Source organism: Peromyscus leucopus, chromosome 1 (assembly GCF_004664715.2).
Source record: "Peromyscus leucopus breed LL Stock chromosome 1, UCI_PerLeu_2.1, whole genome shotgun sequence".
Taxonomy (NCBI): Eukaryota; Metazoa; Chordata; class Mammalia; order Rodentia; family Cricetidae; genus Peromyscus; species Peromyscus leucopus.
The window spans coordinates 188,191,688-188,205,673 of record NC_051063.1 but is presented as its reverse complement, the minus strand read 5'-3'; the positions used below and the strand labels follow the sequence as shown (position 1 = coordinate 188,205,673).

The 13,986-nt window shown below is 40.0% G+C and overlaps 1 protein-coding gene and 1 pseudogene across 2 annotated transcripts in view; both read left to right on the top strand.

Annotated features, from left to right (window-relative positions):
* LOC114688539 (zinc finger protein 54-like) overlaps window positions 1-13,986 on the top strand; it is a 406,652-nt gene that overhangs the window by 133,678 nt on the left and 258,988 nt on the right. The gene's annotated exons all lie outside the window — the stretch shown is intronic.
* The window catches only part of LOC114688971, a 364,483-nt pseudogene that overhangs the window by 133,671 nt on the left and 216,826 nt on the right, over window positions 1-13,986 (top strand).

Genomic DNA, 13,986 nt, shown 5'->3' with positions numbered 1-13,986 from the left:
TTTAAAATTAGTCTTCTTGAAAGTCAATCTTTAGTCATGTTAATTAAGTTTTTAGGTATACATAGATATAATTCAATTAGGCATGTAAACTTCAAACACTTCAAAGACCTACAGAATATGGCTTTTAAAATGCTTTAAAAATTTAGACTTTCTGGACAGTGACACATGTCTTCTCCTGGCAGCATCAATTTACTTAAAAAAGAAAGATGGACATCAAAGACTCTCTAAAATGAGTTTATCTTCTTGTTGGCAAAAATTGCCATTGGGGGAAGAGACTGCTCTTGTCTGGACTGATGATAGTATGCTGTATAAACTGGACATACAGGACCCATATGAACATGACTACTGAATTTGCCAAAATTGGGCAAAATCGTTCTTCAGGTTCCTGCTTTGAAGAGACGAATCCCAAATGTTGTACAGGACACAAGAAGATGCAGCTATAAATTCTAGACCTAGTGACTGAAGATGGATGCCCCAACATTAGATCTTTGGATCACTGTCCAGGCAGGCAACTGTCTCTGTCACTTACTGAATTTTGGAAGTTGCTTGCAATGCATTTCCGGTTTACTAAGGTAATACTATATCCTTCTGTGGTCTTTGATGGAGTTGAAGACTAGAAAGTTTTTCTCTGGAGTTCTGATAGAATCCAGTCAATCTGGTCAGGTGGTTGTTTTCAAGGTGGCATTTTATACCAGCTTAAGTCACATTGGTTCTGATGTTCTGTGTACATCTTTATTTCATGTTGTTGAAATTTGGTATGTTATTTTCAGTTGGAAATTCATCTATTTCTTCTTCTTTGGTATGTTTTTTGAGACAGGGTTTCTCTGTGTAGTTTTGGTGCCTGTCCTGGATCTTCCTCTGTAGAACAGGCTGGCCTCAAACTCACAAGATCCACCTGGCTCTGCTTCCTGAGTGCTGGGATTAAAGGTGTGTGCTACCACCGCTGGGCCAGAAATTCATCTATCTCAATAAGAGTTTCAAATTTAGTATCATAAACGTCTTTAATGTTAATAAACAAGAGATCCAGTTGATCTTTCATTTCTGTTAAGTAGGAAGTGCAGTTACCTGGGAAATTTTTGAGTCATGATAACAGAACTGCTTCTGATGCAGACATGAATCTTGGTAGACAAAAAACAACCACCACTTTACTAAACCACCCTAATACCTAACAAATAACTAAACATTTCCTTTGTACCCACAGGTAAGTTAGTATTTACCCCTCATCAAAGAACATTCTCTTTTCAACAGAGAACACTACAAAAATCCACAAGTAATCAAAATGCAGAGTTGTGGAGCCAGGCCCAATGGATACATCTTTAAAACACTCCTGCACCTAAAGCTCAAGCTTCATCATGAAGTGGGCGAAATAAAGATTGCGAGACTTAGAGGACCAGGAAGTTAGATGTGAGATTGTTTCTCCTGGTGTATGAGACAAAGTTCTCTAATGTAACAGAACTTATAGAATGAATGTGTTTGTGTGTGTGTGTGTGTGTGTGTGTGTGTGTGTGTGTGTGTGTGTGTGTTTTAGGGATTTACTGTAATGACTTATAGGCTGCTTTCCAGTTAATCCAAGTAAGGCTGGATATAATAGAAAGTTCAAAAATCCAATAATTTCTAGTTTCAAAAGATCCCTGTCTCAGCTGGTGTTCAGTATATGTTGGAAGCCCAAAGGAGATTCCAGTGCAAGTGAAGAAATGGATATGCTAGCTAAAAAATAGCCAACAAACAGGCAGAGCAAATGACTCCTATTCCCTTGTCTTTGTATGCTTTCAGCAGAAAGTGTGGCCAGATTAAAGGTATATTTTCTACTAGTCTCTCTATCCTGATCAAAAGTGTGTGTCCTTCAGCCTAAAGAGGTGAATTAATGGCATTTGTCTACCTATCTCAAAGTTCCAGAGTAGAAGTGGATTCAGTCACTTAAAAATAAGTAAAAACAATGCCTCTTGGGTATGCCCTCAATTTCTGGATTCTAGTTCATTCCAGATGTAGTCAAGTTGACAACCAAGAATAACCATCATACCTAGCAATGCCAGAAGCTTTGTCTACCATGATAAATGATGGCCCCATGGGAATAGGAAGAAGTAGAGTGCTAGAGAGGTCCCCAGAAATCCACAAGATACCTCAACTATAGACTACTGGCAATGTCAAGAGAGTACCTGAGCTGGCCTATTCTGAGATTGGGTGGCCAAACACACTGTCATGATAGAACTCTTATCCAGTGACTGATGAAAGCAGATGCAGACATCCATGGCCAAGCCCCAGGTGGAGCTAGGAGTCCAATTGGCGAGAGAAAGGAAGGATTATATGAGCAAGAGATATTAAGACTATGATTGGAAAAAGCACAGGGACAAATAGCCAAACTAGTGGAAACACATGAACTTTGAACCAATAGCTGAGGAGCCCCCATGAATCTGGACCAGGCCCTCAAGATTAATGAGACAGTTAATTAGCTTGAACTGTTTAGGAGGACACCAGACAGTGAAACCCGGACCTGTCCTTGGTGCAAGAGCTGGCTTTTTGGAACCTAGGGCCTAGGCTGAGACACTTTGCTCAGCCTTGGTCCAAGGAGGATGGGACTGGACCTGCCTCAACTAAATCTACCAGGCTGGGCTGACTCCCCAGGGGAGATCTTGCCATGGAGGAGTTGGGAATAGGGGGAGGCTGGGGGTGGGAGGAGGAAGGACAGGGGAATCCGTGGCTGATATGTAAAATTAAATTAGTTATAAAATAAAAATATTTTTTAAAAAATCTCACCAACATGGCATCCCAAATGTGAGCTTGAAATGCCAAGAACAACGGACATACTGTAGTGGATGGGTAAAAGCCCACAATGCCTCAACTCTACAAAGAGAATTACAGGCAAGAGGAGTGATCTGGGAGCAGAAGAAATAGTCTCCCCCTGGGAAGAGCACACTAACTGGTTATTCAATATCAAATGGTCAACAATGAAAACACATATACAAGTAACATAATATAGACTGAGCAGTTTAGTTATCATTATATGTATATACAAATAGACATGTATGCATACAATAATTATGAATATAAGTGCAAGCATAGAGGTGTATAGGAGAATTTGTAGAGAGGAAAGTGAGAGGAGAAAAGTTCTAATTATGTAATAAATTCAAAAGTATAAATCTAAAAACTAAAATTAAACGAATAACAAACAATTACAAACCAAGACTAAAACCAAAACAAACAAATGAGATACATATCTATTTAGGAAAGCAGACAGGAATCATTTAAGCCTCCATGATGCCCTAGCAACAATGACAGTCATGAGGAATAGAAATGAAAACTAATGTTGACATAATGTGGGGAGAGGAGATCAAACACTGCTGTGGGAGTGAGAATTAAAAATCAGTCTCATATTCTCAAAACAATGAATAAATGAAAGAAAGAAAATGACTCTGCTACCCAGTTACATCACTGATGTTGACATTATTCCTGTGGAAACAATTACAAACATCTACTAATGGCAGATAAAGAATCAATGAAAACCAAAGATGGGAACCAACAATATTTATCTTGGTGAACCAATGAGGTTCTGTTTGTTTTCTCTTTTTGGGGTGCTTTTTCCTGCATGTATATCTGTGTACCACGTGTGATCCTAGTGCTAGCAGAGACAAGAAGAGGGCATTTGACATCCAGGAATTGAGGTTACAGCTTGAGTGACCATGTGAGGGTGCTGGAAATACAAAGTGAGTCTTCTGAAAGAGCACACAGTACTCTAACGCACTGAGTCATTTCTAATGCTATGTAGACCCAAGAGTTTTATTGGGGTGACCTTCCAACTGGCAGTGAGAGGTTAGTTATAAAATCACAAAGAACTCAGAAACAGCTGCATCACCCTGTCAAGGAGAAGCCTATTGAACGGAGAAACCTGGGAAATCACTGCCACAGCTTGCAGGCAGTTTAAGTTAGGTTGGAAGTGTCTCTCAAGCTACTCACTGCCTCCTCCAGGCAGCTTGTCTTCTTGTATTCTCTGATCCAGGCAACTTGCATAGTGTCTGCTCCATCCCTCGTCTGAGCATCTTCTGTGCATCTCAACTTGTCTGACAGTTTCAGTAGTCCTTGCTGACTTGTTATGCTTGAGGCAGGAGGGCACTGATGAATCTGTCCAGTTTCTGTGACTTTCTGGAGCTATTAAGTTGTCTATGAGTTTCTGGGGAGTCTCTGCATAATGGGGTATTTCATTTTCCCTCACAAAAATGTCAGTCAACTCTGTGTCAGGACCACTTTGGGATCACATATCAGATACCCTGCATATCAGATATTTACATTATAATTCATATTAGTAGCAAAATTACAGTTAAATAGTGTAACAAGAATAATTTTACAGTTGAGGGACACCTCAACTAGAGGAACATTTTCAAATTGTCACAACAATAGGAAGGTTGAGAACTACTGCCTTGGAGTGTCCCGTTCCTTTATGTAGCTTTTAATATCCTGTGTTTAAGGATCATCCTACAAAATGAAAGTGTTTAATCTCAGAGAAAATTGATACACAGTAAACACTCCTAGGCTGAACTCCATCAACTTGCCATCTCTGCCAATGAGAATTTTCCCATCATATTCAATGCTGCTTTGTTGATAGTAATTAGGATACAGAATCAACTTAGATGTTCATCAACTGACAAATGAGTAAATCAGAATGAGCTTCCTACTACAAACTTGTTGCTTTTTGTGTACAAGTAAGACTACATGTAGAAGCCAGTAAGGCAGAAATATACCTTCAATGGGGAGATGCAGGAAGGGAGGATGAATAGTATAATGTAGGTAATATGAAATTAGAGACTGGGCAGAATATTCAAATATGTGGTGCATGGATGGAGAAGAGAGGGGACTGCTGTAAGGTCAACCCAAATGAGATGTCCATGAGAAGCTACATGGGAACCTTTCATTTTGTAACGCAAATAAAAAATACAATAACAGAGGATAGTAGAACACAAATGTTACAAAATGTGGGTCATGGAATACTACATACTAGATTTTCAACTAGGGATGGACAAGAGGAAAGGAGGAGTTGTGGGAGTTTTAACCAACAGGATGACTATATGAAGAAGCCTCAGGAAATCCCACTATTTTACAAGTTAATAGGAAGTATAATTTTAAAACTTTAAACAGAGGTATACCACATGGGTCAATAATGCTGCTCCTAGTCACAGGGATATTAAATGGAACTCTCTGTGCCAAGTACTGGTTATCTGCCTAGGACCTCGTGTCAGGGGGGCCTCAGAGCCACCTTAAACAAAACAGGACATTGCCAGTGATCTTGCTTGAGTTCCCTAAGTGTATGGTGTTGGTAAAGACACAAAAAACATGGTGTGTATTGTTAGTGTGTGTGTGTGTGTGTGTGTGTGTGTGTGTGTGTGTGTGTGAGAGAGAGAGAGAGAGAGAGAGAGAGAGAGAGAGAGAGAGAGAGAGAGAGAGAGAGAGAGAGAGAGAAAGCTGCACAATGTAGAATATACCAGGAAACACTCCTTCATGGGTACATTTTGTAGGCTGCTGTCAGAGAAAAGATGTTAACTGTCTTACTTACCCCCTGGACCCTGTATCATACAATACCATCCTTCTCGGCAATTGTTTGTGTGGTGCAATGCTGGCATGACTATTTATGGGCATAATCAATGTCTCTCTTGATTGGATTTCAAAGCTGATCCATAAAGACAAATTCATGCCATGGCCAAAAAACAAAGCTTGGGAACTCTAAGACCAAGAGAGAATCTATTGATGTTTTTTTTTAAGGATCTTTTAGTTAACCTGACCTCTAAATATTCGTTTTTAGAATTATCAATTTTTACTACTCTCAATCTTACTGAAAGAAGTCTCTTGAAGGCAGTATTGGGTAATTCTGCGTGGTGTGGTCACACAATCTGTGCCTTAAATTTTGGATGCAGACTCCACCCTCTCTCTCTGATCTCTGCTCTCTCTCTGCTCTGCTCCCTCTCCCCCCACCATCTTTTTCTCTCTACAGGCCTGGCTATCCTCTTTCTCCTCCACCCCTTTCCCTCCTAATAAAGCTCTAAAAACTAACACTGGGTTCTGTCATGATCGTGACCTTTCCATGAGGTAACTAGAGCCGCCACCTGTGGTATTTTATTCGTTCTGAAATGTGATTTTCATTGTATGTTAATAAATAAAGTTGCCCGAAGGTCAGAGCTATTAGAGCCATAGCAAGAGCGTGGTGGTGGTGGCAGCGCATGCCTTTAATCCCAGCACTTGGTAGAGGAGCTAGGTAGATCTCTGTGTGTTCAGGGATACAGCCAGCATTGAAGACATACGCCTTTAAGACCTGGAGGGCAGTACTTACAGGCAGTAATGAGGCAGTCATGTGTTTGGGTTTACAACCAATGAGAAGGCAGAACAGAAAGACTATTTAAAGACAGACACACAGGAAGTAGCTCTCTTTCAGGGAGGTAGGAGCACTGCAGGAGGTAAGATTTTAGCTCTGAGCTCTGACCTCTCAGCTTTCTCTTTTACATTGGTTCTGTCTTTCTTATTTTAATAAGACGGTTGGATACATCAACAGCCACCAGTGCTGTTTATCATCCTTTAACTTATCCTCTGAAGCTTCTTAATCCCCACAGTTCAAAAAATTATATTCAGCACTATTGTCTTCCATGCTCCCACTAGTATAGCACATTAAGCATGACTTAAAGCAGAAAATAACTGCTTTTCTAATTCTCAGTCCCAAAGTCCATATTACTGCAAACAAAAACATGGTCAGGCCTATCATAGCAATACCCCAGACCCTGGTACCAACTTCTGTCTTAGAGTTTCTATTGCTGTGATCATGCCTTGATCATGGCAACTCTTATGAAAGAAAACATTTAATTGGGTCGGCCCACTTACAGCATCATAACTTCAGTCCATTATCATCATGGCAGAGAGTATGGCAGCATGCAGGCATAGTACTGGAAAAGAAGCTGAAAGTCCTACATCTTGCAAGTAACACAGGGAGTTAACTGACACACTGGGTATTACCCTGACCATAGGAAACTTCAAAGCCTGTCCCTGTAGTGATACACTTCCTCCAACAAGGCCATACTCAATCCAACAAACCCACACCTCCTAATAGTGCCACTCCTATTAGTATATTAGTATTGAATTACATTCAAACTACCACAGGAACAAACAACAACAAATCCAAAGTGACACTAAAACAAACAAACAAAAAACATATACCTATCAGGGAAAATGCAGACTAGGACACCTTTAAGCATCCATGTTGCCCTAGTTACAATAGTCATCTGCAGGAATAGAAACGATAACTAACGTTTGCATCAATGTGAGTAAAGGAGGTTGTATTGTGGGAGTGAAAACTAGAGAATCAACTTTTGAAATCAGTGTATATATTCTCAAATAAATGAATAAATAAAATGCAAGAAAAAAAAAACAACACACAACTCTTGTGTGACACAATTACAGAATTGGTCCATGGCACTATTCCTGTGGAAACAATGACAGATAGTTCCATATCACAGATAAGGAACCAATAACAAATCAACATTGGGAAACCAATAAATTCCAACTGAATGAAACAATGAGATTTCTTTTTAGGGGTGTTTTTTCTCCATGTATGCCTGTGTGCAATGTGTGTTCCTTGTGCCTGATGAGGCAAGCACAGGGCAATGGATGCCCTGGAGTGATGTTGCATATTGAGTGCCCATGTGACGATGCTCGGAATTCAAAGTGAGTCTTCTGAAAGAGCAGACAGTGCTCTGAACCACTGAATCATCTCTAAAGTCAAGTGGACCAATGCATTTTATTGGGGTGACTTACAAGATCGTGGGTGAGGAATTAGTTATATAAACACAAAGAACTCAATGACAGCTGCATTATGCAGTGACAGTGATGGCTAATAAAGCTGGAACCCTGGGGATCACTGCACAACTTAGAGTCAGCTCAAGGGAGGTTGGAGGTGTCTTTCAAGCCACTCACTACCTCCTGCAGGCAGCTTGTCTTGTCTGGTCCAGGCAGTTTGCCTGGTGTCTGCTTCATGGCTGGTCCAAGCATCTTCTGTGCAGTTCAGCTTGTCTGACAGTGACAGCAGTCCTTACTGATTATATGTGCTTGAAGCAGGAGGGCACTTGTGAATTTTATCAGTTTCTTTGAGTTACTGGAGCTATTAAGTTTTCTATTCCTGAGCTCTGGAAGCTTCTCTATTGGACTGAATGTAATACCTCCCATTATAGCACCTGGTCCCTTTACCACTTTTTTCATGCCCCGTGTTTTAAGGAGATTATACCTAGATGGAAGGGTTTAATCTCAGAGGAAACTGATTCTCAACAATGACTCCTGGGCATGAACTCCAAGGACTTTCCAGCTTACCAATGAGCAATTACCCATCACACTCAATGATGCTTTATTCAGTGTGTCTAGGTGATGGTATCAACCTAAATGTCCATGAACTGAAACATTGGTAAATGAAAATGTGATACATATTGATATAACCTGGCATACTACTCAGGTGTAAATAAAAATGAAAATGTAAAATCAGGATATAAATGTAGGCAACTGAAAATCATGATGAATGTAATTACCTAAGCCCTAATAGCCAAACATCATGTTTTCTCTCATATGTGGGTCTCAGGTTCAAACATTTTGAGGGTGAGAACAGGGGAATCTGTGGCTATTATGTTGAACTGAATGGTGTTGTAAAATAAATAAAAAAAAATTTATTCTTTTTACATACCAACCACAGATCCCCCCTCATCCCTTCTCCCACTCCCCACAGCTTCCCTCCCCACCCCACAATACACCCTTCATTCCCTCCTCCAAAAGAGTAAAGCCTCCCATGGAGAGTCAGCAAAGCCTGGTACATTCAGTTGAGACAGGACAAAGTCCCTACCCCCTGCATCAAGGATGAGCAAGGTATCCCACCATAGGTAATGGACTCCAGAAAGCCAGCTCATGTACCCGGTATAGATCCTCACTGCCAGGGCCCCCCTCAAACAGACCAAGCTACACAACTGTCTCCTATATACAGAGGGCCTAGTCCAGTCCTATGGTTCCACATCAGCTTCAAACATTTTGTTTTATGTGTTCAAGTAAGACTACATGTAGAAGCCAGGAATTAGAGATATATAATTAGTGGAGAAATGCAGGGAGATGGTGAAGAGTAGAATATAGGTGATATGAAATTAGAGAGTGGGAATCCTGGAGGTAGAATATTTCAAATATGTTGTGTAGTGATGGAGAAGAGAGGGGGCTGCTAAAAGGTCAACCAAATGAGGTGACCATGAAGAAGCTACACGGTAGCCTATCATTTTGCAACCCACGTTAAAAAAAAAAAAAAAAAAGAGGTAAGAGTAGAATGCATGTGCTATAAAAGAATGGGTCATTGGATAATGTGTCTAGATATTTAACAGAGATGGGGCAGGAAGAAAAGAGAAAAAGTGGGTGGGTTAAACAAAAAGATGGGTGTATGAAGAAGCCTTATGAAATCTCCCATCTTACAAATTAATAGTAAGTATGATTTTAAAACATTGAAGAGAGGTTTTCCACATAGGTGTATAATGCTCCTCCCAGACACCAGGGCTATTAAATGGAACTCTCTGTACCAGGTACTGGTTATCTGCCTAGGACTTACTAGTCAGGGAGGCCCTAGAGCCACCCCATACAAAACAAGTCATTGCCAATACTCTTGCTTGACCACCTGCCAGAGGCCATTAAGAACATACAGCAGATGGCAACTGGTAATTCAGGTGCTGACTCACCAGAGAAATAATTCCCTGATGGAGGAACCTCAAGCAAGGCTTACAGGACTACTGACTGTAAACACTGTTGCTTCTTTCGGTAATTTTTCCCATGTGCTACTACATTTCTTCCCTAAAAACAGCTATGGGTATTTCCCCAATGCTTGTGTTTATAGCATGCATATATTCCATCTATTGAGCACATATATTTAAGAATGATCAAGACAATGACTTCTCATTAAGCTATATAATTTTGATAAACAAAAATTTACTAGGATATGCTTCATAACTAGATTTATTGTTCCACAAAGTCTTTAAGACACTTAGGCAATGTTTTTTTTATCATTAGTTCAGATTGGTATAAACAATTTTTTCACGATTCTAAGACAAGCCACATACAGTTTACTGATTCAAAACCTCAAGAGCAAATTCAAACTAGACTGAATGTCTCTGTAAATGGATATGCACAGGGACAGAGTTGCAGATGTCTAACCAAGGTTATTAAATACAAAGCAACCTAAAATACTATGCCAGTTTCTCTAGTGAGGCCTGGCTGATAACAGAGACCAGCAACCACTCCCTACTAAATCCCTTAGCAATTAACAACATGCACAAACTTCCAACCTCAGTTTATGGTATAAAATTCAAGGCTCAGGTAACTAACTGTTTATGTTTAAGTCCTAAAATTTATATGGAGGACAAGAATAGCAATTAACCAATTAACCAAATCCAGACAGAAACAGCTTTATATGGGATAAATTTCACAATTAGACAGAACAACAGAGAATGGTTTGGCCTCACAGCCTTGAATAAAGGGTATCAAGTTCCCTGCCTTATGATGTGGGGTTAGAAACAGGATAAGAGAATATATTTTTAGGTTTGGAACACTTTCAATACCACTACCAGGAAAGTGCCAAGCACCATGTCCCTGTGTACGCGTTGTCATGGAATGTGCTATGACCCTGAGATGCAGCTTTTGTAACTTTTCTTTTTATTGCCTCAAGCCTTCTGTTGACTGTGTATATAAGCCACATAGAACAAAGAAGCCAGGAAATTAGAACTGAAAAGAAGCTAGAGAATTAGAGCTAAAAAAAAAAAAAAAAAAAAAAAAAAAACCAGAAAATTGGAGCTGTAAAAGAATAACATATGACCCCCTCAGTTCATATCTGAGTCTAATTTGGTAAAATAGATAAACTTATTTCTAAATATCCTCAGATTAAAAAAAAAATCCTAAAATTCCACTGCTCTGAAAATCATTCTTTCTGCAACCCTGGGTGCAATCTTGAGAGCTGGTCTTTCAGGCTATAATAGCCACCATAAATACATGGTGCTGCTGAAGACTCCAAATACTTTGGTTGTAAGAGACAGAGAGCAATCTTGAATTTACCAGGGAACTCTCCCGGCTGGCTAGATTTTGTAGCACTATAATGTAAGGTCCTGTGCAGGCTGTTCTCGGAGAAATAATGTCAATGATCTTACTCCTGGACTATGCATCTTACAATACCAACCTGCTAGCCAAGATGTGTGCACTGCTGCAATACCAACATCACTATTTATGGACATAACCAACCTCGCTCTTCATTGGATTTCAAGCCTACATCATAGACAGGAATTTATGGCATGGTAAAATCATGGCTTGGGAACTACAGGTTCAAGGGCAGAACCTATTGATATTTTGTTAATGATCATGTTGCTAATCTGCCAGTAAAATATTCGTGTTTATAATTATCTAATTGTACTACTCTCATCTAACGCTGTCTGCGGGACCAGCCTCCAGACAGCACAGCACTCGAAGGGAAAATCCATAGCATTGACGCAAACTAGATTTTTCTTTATCTGAGAGAGTTAGTGAAAAACATACTCACATACTCTCTTGATGGTTTCTTTCTTTATTCTCCAACTTTTTTTTATGGGCTGACTGAACTGGACTAGGTTGGCCATGAACCTGAACAGCCATACAAAAGCATACTTATAGATTGTTACATAAAGTACTTCCTCATACCAAGGTCCCTAACCTTAATTTCCATGTCTTACTGAAGAAGACTATCACATCCCTCCATGACCCTAGTCCTTCATTATGGATTGTGTGTAATACACAATAATACAAGAGCCTAAGGTGTCTTGTGACCAAAGTCATGGGATGGCTGCAAGCCCCCCCTCTGTAAAACAATCATTGTTTTCCACAAGGATTAAGGTCAAGGTGCTCCTAAAAAAACACATGTTCAATCTAATATCTACCCAATATAGTGATTCTCCTACATTCCTACAGAGTCAAGGTAAAAACACTTTGTTTCAGGTAATGATGCACACCAAAACTTGTGACTGTGTCTTTCAGCATTAAAATTAAAGGAATTCACATTGGCCTGGCTCCTGGGATTCAACTGTTTCTCTAATCATTAACTTCAGTTATGATCTAGGCAGCTCCTTAAGTGAAACTCATAGGCTCTAGACATGTAACATTTCCTTGTATTTACCTTTATTCATCAAAACTCTGTATAAGCTAATATTATTATTATCAATTAGATAGTACAGTATAAGAAGAAATCATCTTCATAGTAATCCACAGGTAAAAATGCCCAGTAGAATGGGATGTTTCCATGAAGTAAACACATTACATTACAGGAAGTAGGGAATCTCCCCACACCCAATTCAACCATGGCAGATATCAGAGAAAAATAGCAACAGCAAACATGTAGAGGCACAGCAGAAGGAAAAGTAACTCTGTGGTCTGTAGTCTTGGGGAGCCTTGCCTGACTGAGATTGGCCCATCAGTGAGTCTCCTCCTGGTGGGCTGACACCTTGAACTTCAATTGCCACCTGCTGCTACTCTGACATGGCCACTGGCACTCATCCTTGGTGAGAGAAGTCTCCTGGTGCAGTTGGTAGTGAGTAATACAGAGACTTAAAACTATTCAAAAGATACTAAGAATAAGCAATTTTGTAAGAATGGGAAATTGCCACTTTATCATGGCTAAGGGTGGGTCCCACAAGTCTCCTTTACCTCCATGAAGGTCTACTGGCAGTTAATGAAAGTGTGGTTAGTTTGACTGTATTTGGCCTGCATAAGCTCATAAGCAGTGGCACTATTAGGTGTGGCCTTGTTGGTGGAAGTGTGGTCTTGTTGGAGAAGGCTGGATGACACACACCTTTAATCCAGAACTTGAGGCCGAAGGGGACACACCTTTAATCTGGGTCACACCTTCTGTTGGAAGTATGTCACTGTGTGGGTGGGCTTTGAGGTCTTTTTCTGAAGCTTTCCTCAATATGACTGTCAGTCAACTTCCTGTAGTCTCTTGAGTCAAGGTATAGGACTCTCAGCTCCAGTACCAAGTCTGCCTGCATGCTACCATGCTCCCCACCATGATGGACTGAACCTCTGAAACTGTAAGTGAGCCCCCCCCCAATTAAATATTTTCATTTATAGGAGTTGCCATGGCTATGGTGTCTCTTCACAGCAATAAAAACCCAAACTAAGACAGTAAGCTATATCATTTAATTTTAATTCAGAGTTAAATTTCCCTTTTTCCTTCAGTACTTCAAAATGATTTCCCCATTGCCCTCATTTCTTTCCCCAAGACTGAGTGTGTCTGTGTAACCTTGGCTGTCTTGGAAATTGCTGTTTATACATGACTAGCCTTGAACACAGAGATTCACCTTCCTCTGCCTCCAGAGAGCTGGGATTAAAGGTATGTGTTACCATATCCTTAGCCTTTAGGGATTTCTAAATTGTATGTCAGCATTCCAGTGATGTCACATTCACAGCCTCTTTAGTTAGTCATCTTTTTGATATTTGTATGATTTGACTCTAGTATAAAGATTTTTTTTTTTTTTTTTTTTTTGGTTTTTCGAGACAGGGTTTCTCTGTGTAGCTTTGGGCCTTTCCTGGATCTCGCTCATGTAGACCAGGCTGGCCTCGAACTCAGAGATCCACCTGGCTCTGCCTCCCGAGTGCTGGGATTAAAGACGTGCGCCACCACCGCCCAGCTTAGTATAAAGATTTTGAAGTTGAATAAAAGATACAAATTTAACAGCTTTTTCTTTCATGATGGATTTTCTTTTATATCTGCAATTTTAGCACTATGTAAAAGATCTGTCAAATCCAATGCACTTTAGGGGTGTAATTTCCAATGAACAGCAAGATATGGGGATTATACAAGGTATACCTTTATATGATTTCTCAGAATTATGAATTTGATCGTGTACAGAACAACTAAAGGAAAAATCAAAGGCTTTGTCATGTACTTCATGGACTTTGTTATCATAACTTTTTGGGGTTTTTTTTGAG